This window comes from Nicotiana sylvestris, chromosome 11 (assembly GCF_000393655.2).
Source record: "Nicotiana sylvestris chromosome 11, ASM39365v2, whole genome shotgun sequence".
NCBI lineage: Eukaryota > Viridiplantae > Streptophyta > Magnoliopsida > Solanales > Solanaceae > Nicotiana > Nicotiana sylvestris.
This window is the reverse complement of record NC_091067.1, coordinates 65,340,429-65,347,311: the sequence shown is the minus strand read 5'-3', so window position 1 is coordinate 65,347,311 and position 6,883 is coordinate 65,340,429.

The window sequence follows — 6,883 nt, the reverse complement described above, 5'->3', positions numbered from 1 at the left end:
CATAATGGCCTTCCGGAACTGGCATTTTCTGCTTCACTCTATGACCTGTCCGCGGTCTGCAGACCAATTCTGCAGTCCCATAATATGCCACAGAACATCCCTCCAGAAGTTTTCAATGGTGGATTAGAGATGGATTGTGCGGCCCGCAAAATGATTGTGCAGCTGCTAATGGACCTCAAATTGGTCCTAAGATTTTGCTCAAGTTTCTGCTTCACTCTACAGCCATTGTGCGGCCCACAAAGTGATTCTGCGGTCGCATAATAGGCCATAGAAATGTAGTTTTTTTACCAATAATTTCTTTTAACTCCTTGGCGCACTGTTCAACCCAAAAAGTCCATACCGCGACAAGCTTGTCTCTTCTATTATTAATATATAAGTCTACCTCGGTACCACATAACCCTGAGTTTCAGGTGAAATTTTACGGGGCCTTACATAAACTTCTCAGTGTTTTTTGTATATCTCTTCACTGTTAGGTCTTAGTTCTTAGGTTATCTCTTGTTAGATGAGAGCATTGAAAGCCCTATTGATAGTGGAATTCAAATCCTTAGGGTTTCAGGATTAAAACTAAGATAATGGAAGATGACGATTACCAAATGATGTGAGCACGATTGATTGAATTTGAAAGAGAACATAGGGAAAATCAATAAGGATTTTCACCTAAGAGGAGAAAAGGTTGACTGTTGAAGTTCTCAACCCAGTGGTCAAGTCCTAATGTCCAGAGGTCACCATTTTTGGCCTTTGGACAAAGAATCGTGATGATGATACTGAAGATACAACCATGCATGCCATGAATTTGAAAGACCATAGGAACAACACAGACGATTTGAAGTTTCATCGTATAGCTAGATTTTCGGATTTAGGGGATTTCAATTTCAAAGACGAAATAGAAATGAAATCGGCGAGATTCGCTGTCAGGGAAGACAAAAAGGATGAATTCTCGATTGATTTGTAACCTTGCACTAATTTGTGCAAGGTTTGATGAATGATTGAATTTGTGAGGTTGAGAGAAAAGGGAGGGGAAAGAGAAAGAGAGGCGACGAGGTTAGAGAAAATGATTTAGGGTTTAGGTATTGGGGGTTGGTCTCTAGGGTTAATAATGCAAGGTAGAATATGGGCATTTGATCATTTGATCAACGACCCTGATAAATCAGTATTTATGTTTTTTTTTAAAGAAATTAATTTAGGAAATACGAGAACCATTAGATTTGTGCGATCCAACGGTGGAGATAATATCTAGTAACAGGTTGGAATTAAAAGAGAAAAATTGGGAAATAATGTGGGTTGTCGATGGTTTGGATCAATGGCTCAGATCATTTGTGTTTTTTATGTGAGGATCGGAGATGGGTGATGTGGCGTGTTGTGATTGGTGCAAATGGGATGGCTTAGATTGCCAACAGGGAAAAAGATGGGTGTTTGGGTTGGGTGTATTTTCGTATTGGGCTTGTCAATTGGGCCAAGATTAATTTAAAAATGGCCATTTTACCTTTGATTCAAGAATTGCAATTGTGGCCTTTTGGTCTTTTAACCCCTTTTGAATTTTATTTAAATAAACTTAATGGTTTAATAAATGCAGTAAAAGTTATAATTATTATATACTACTAATTTTTGAATCTATTATTTATAAAAAATACTTCATTTTCCTAAATTGTAACACTAACTTCAAATTTCACATAATAATCTAATTAACTAAAAATTAAAGAGTAATTTATTAAATTAATTATAGAACCTTCATAATGTATATATAAGATTATTAATCTTAAAATAGTAAATATGTTTGTAATTATCAAATTATTAATTTCAAAAACTAATACTAAATTAATTTGTGGAAATAGGTATTTATTACTGGAAAATATTTATTACAAATTATTAATTATAAATAAATTAATTTAAAAAGGGAGGTTCAAAATTGAACGTCAACAACTATTTTTAATTGGCTTGAATTGGGGTGCGATTCGTGTTTTGGAAGTTGGTTGATGTGATTTTAGGCTTCGACTAAGTTTGAAATGTGATTTAGGACTTGTTGGTGTGTTTGGTCGAGGTCTCGGGGGCCTAGGGTGTGATTCGAATTGAAATCAGATTGAATTGTGGATTTAAGGGATTTCTGGTATGTTTCAGTTCTAGTGTGTTCGCACTTGCGGTGGGTGTGGCCGCAGATGTAGCACCACATGTGCGACCTTATGAGTGCAGATGCGGAAGTGGACGGGTGCAGTTGGCTCGCAGATGCGAGGTTCGTCTCCATGGAAGCTGTTTACTGTAAAAATGGTAACAACAATTAAATTTGATTTTGTGGTTCTAAAAATACGTAATCTATTTTTATGGTAGTTGTTAGACAATAGATGCTAAGTTAAAGATTAAAAAGCAAGATCGTAGCTTGAAAACGATGTGATAGTCAAACCAAACGACTGGAGATCTGGGCCTCGAGCTGGCGTATACGAGGCTTCGAGGTCGAGTATGGTGGTCGGCTTAGGGCGATCGAGGGAGGATTAGCAATTATGAGAGCTACGATGGTGGCTCTTATGATCAATGATAAACAATAAATGAAGAACAATAAATAGAACACAATGAATATATGCAATAAATGAGAGTTATAAGATCAAGAGAATATGTTAGAGAGCAGAGAGGATGTTCTTGTATATTTAATATTGAGTATCCGGTGTCTACAAAATGAAAGGGATCCCCTTTATATATGAGGGGGAATCCCGACATAGTACAAATACATTTATTACAAAGATATGAGGCTGGTACAACTATTTAATGCTATGGTACGGGTTTGGACTAGCCTAATAGACTTTGTTAGCTCTAGTCACGTTCCTTGGGAACCTTACACCAATCCACCGACGCTACTGATTTACCCTGCCTTGCGGCCGACCGTTGCTTATGTTACCTTAAAGTAAATTAGTGAGAACCCTCGAGGCCGAAGCCCCGAGCTAAGCTTCAAGCCTTCGGGAGGTAGTTTTTTTGAGGCACCTTGGTAACCATAAAATTAGACCGCTAATTTTTACCATATACAAATAGTCCCCGCATTTCTTAGAGTAGAACGATAGGAAATGACTTTGATATCCATCTCTTCGAACTTCCCATGATGATGTCATACTTATGACGTAAGCCTTTGTGATAACTGAGGCATCTCGTCGGTTCATCTTTCCAGAATCATTCAATGCCATGCCGACTCTTATTCTCCAAAGCGATAATATCGCCGCCGGTCCAGCTCCCCAAAATGCATTGATTACATCTGCCGATATGTCTTTCAAAGACATTGATGGCACCGTCGATTACGTTTTCCAAAGAGTATTGATTGCGCCTGTCAGTTGCGCTACCCTTTCTCTATAAATGGAAGCTTTCTCGAATTAAACTTCGCTCAGTCATTCTTCACCATTTTTCAACTCCTTTCTTCTCATCGGCCCCATCCAATTTTATTTCTCATGTCTAACTCCTGTGGCCGTAGGGTAATGCGACAACGTTTTCGTCGGCTGCGCAATGGCCCTTTCTCAAAGCTGTCTTTCTCCGAGCGAGATTGCACTAACTTCTTGTTGTTGTTTCTATTGCTGTTGTCGTTGCTCGAGGCGACGAGACAGGGGCGCTAAATTCTTCCAACTCAGGAAGATATTTGGACTCTACACCGCTGCTCAGGAGGATGTTTGGACTTTACACCGCTGCTCACCTCCCTACTCCGGCCTGGTGTGGCACTTCATCCCTTTTGCTTTTTGTGGGGTAAAGTGGCACTACCGGCCTCTAACTTGCACAACACAATGTTCCAAGAAGTGGACTAAAAGTAGCCGTGCAGGTAAGGCTGACGCTCGCCGAGTCTTCTATCATGACATGATTTCCTTGGCATGGTAAGGGCTTTTGCTCTTTGGGGGGCTATGACTTTTTCTTCATCTTTTTCTGCTTCTTCCGCATAAAATTCCTCTTCTTCATCTTTTCCCTTGAAGATGCCATTTTGGAAGATCTAGATGAGGCCCCCGAGGAGAGGGTGTTCAAAGATACTGCCGCCGAGGATGCACCCCCGAAAATAGATTAGTCTCTTGGCTTTTATTGTATATGTATCTTTTTTTGCTTCTTTGTTTCTATGTAAGGACCCTTCGTGGGCTTTGTAATCATATGTAAGGACCCCTCATGGTATTTTGTAATCATGGTTTATTAATACAAGGATATTTCTTTACTTTGTCTCTAATTTATGCTGAGTTCCCTCTTTATTTGCGTTAGTGAAAAACCTGAGCATGTGACTCTACCGGTTGGCCCGAATATTGGATCAGGGCGTAGGTATTCCCTCGGTTCTTGATCGACCAATATGATTTTCCCTAAAACACTTTACCGTCTCTTGGATCAAGTCTGGATCAATCCGGTACAGACTTAGGCTGCCGAAACCGACGACTTTGAATCGAGTGAGAATGAGGCCTCAATTTTTAGAACAAACTTAGCTCCATTTAGGTCCCATTGGTAGTTCTCGAGGGAGAATTTGCTCGAGTGCCTGGGAATAAAGATAGCCTCAGGACTTTCACGGACAATCCCCGAGTGAGATTTAGCCTAAGTTCGGGTGGCCCAAAAAACTTGATTTGAACTTAGTGTGAAGGTAGCCCTAGGGTTTCGTTAGTAATTCTTAAGTGCAAACTAGTTCGAGCTCAGGTAGATCGAGGGCCAAGGAATCGGGTAAATGACCCGTATTTGCAATAGCAAAAACCCTCAAGGCAGGATGCTACCTCGAGATTGGGCTAATATATGAGCAGCTCTTTTTAGAGCTTAACTTTTGCTTTGGCAGGGATCCTCGAATCGGGCTCTATCTTGAGACTCATAGTAATATTAACGGCTCCTTATAAGCCTTTCTTTTTTTTTGATGGAGGTCCTCGAGATCGGGTACCATCTCGAGGTCTGTAATGATATTGATGGATCCTTAGAGCCTTTCTTATTTTTAACGGAGGTCCTCGAGATTGGGTACAATCTCGAGGCCTGTAATGATATTGATGGCTCCTTAGAGCCTTTCTTCTTTAAATGGAAATCCTCGAGATTGGGTACCATCTCGAGGTTTGGTTGATGCGGGGGTCTCTGACCCCGAAACATCGTATGGCGGCATCGAGCGTATGACATGGTTATGAAATGACCAAGGCGATCCTGCTGGCATATCTTCCTAAAGCGATAAAACCTTTTAGCTAGTATTTTTAATTGGCCTTCGAGGCAGGCAGATAGTCGCCTCTTTCTCCATATATAGGGTTATCTTCACCCTATTGAAGATTCCGCTATTCTGAGTAGTTATCCTCTTTTATAGAGTTCTCCTTTCCTGCGTTAGGCCCTTCATCATTTCAATTTTTATGACCTTGCTCAAATTCCCGCTCCAATTCTCTAGTTTTACCACAGTCGTGGCTGCTATGTCAGGGTCTGCTCGGCAAGGAGAAGGGAGTTCCACCTCTAGTTCCCGTCTGGCTGGTGGTGTGCCGTTAGTTCCAGGCAAGTCATCCTCTAGGCATTTTGTTTCGAGGGGGGATCTTCTGTCAGAAAATTCTCCCAACGTTCGAGGTTATTGGGAGTATGCTTCAAAGTTTATTTCTTTAATAGGAGAGGATCACCTTGAGTTGGCGAGGAAGGATTGTGGATGGGGGAAAAGGTAGTATTGCGGGTACCTTCCCTAAAAGAGAGCATCATGGACCATGCTAAGGGGTTTTTGAACGTGTACACGTACCCTTTTACGCTGGGTCCCCTTGATAGGGTTGTGCTCGACTTCTGTCGAGAGTACCATGTTACCTTGGTGCAGATTCACCCGTCATTCTGGCGAATAGTATTGATGATGAGGTTCTTTGCAGAAGAAGCAAGTCTTGAATTCACTCTTAGTCATCTCATCAGGCTGTACCGACCTTTTCACCATCGAGGTCTGCTAACCCTGCGATGCTGATCCACCACGCCTTTGTCGTTGATGACGAAAATGACAGAGATCGGGGATGGATGAGCCGATTCGTCTGAGTACAGACTGTCAATATTATCCCTATGGAGTTTCTGCCATTTCCTGAGGAATGGAATTTGACACGTAAGTGGTACACTCGTGCCTTTGTAGTTTAGCTTATGGTGAAGGCGGGCGCCCTAAATGCGCCTTCCTTTCCTTTTCTGCAGCAATTTCATGGGTGCCGTGCGAGGTCCCCGATCTGTTGGATTTGGCTTGGATGTTGGCGACCCACGCGACCTACAATAAGTGTAAGTGGCGAGATTTATCTAAGGATAGGTGGGAGGCAAAACATCACGGTACTTGCTATGTGATTTTCTCCCCCCTTTTTCTTGGAAGGGCACTTTTCTTTTCCGCGTGCTAACTCTGTTATCGTAGGCATTGGGGAGTCCTTTAAAGCGAGGTCGTGCCCTCTAGGAGAGGGAGAAAGACCGCCAGCCTCAGGACCGAGGGATGATAATAATAACATTAAGCAGAAAAGGTCATTGCAGCGCGATGATAATTGTAGCAAGACACACCCAGCCCGGAGGCTCAAAGAGGGCGTATCAGCTGAATCTGCAGCACCGGAGGTCTCTGGCTTTAGAAAAACGGTCCCTCCTCCGCTGCCATCTTCTTTTCTCATCGTAGGTAACTCGAGGAGCGAAGGATCCCTGCCACCGACTTCTTCTCTTGTCGAAGGTACTTCGAGGGGCATTCGAAGCCAGGGGCCACATATGTTGGATGACCGTATACCAACCGGGAGTGGTTTTGTTGGGGTTGATGAAGCCGGTCTAGCAAATGTGCGTTCGACTTTCTAGGGAGATCAGCAACTCTGCTCTATGGTGAGTTTTAGCTGATCGCATTGGTTTTATAGTTTTTGCAATTTTTGCTCTCTTATCACATTTCTCTTCCATAGGCTTTTAACAAGCTCAAATCTGAGCTGCTTCGTCGCAAGGCTAGGCTGCGAGAAGCCGT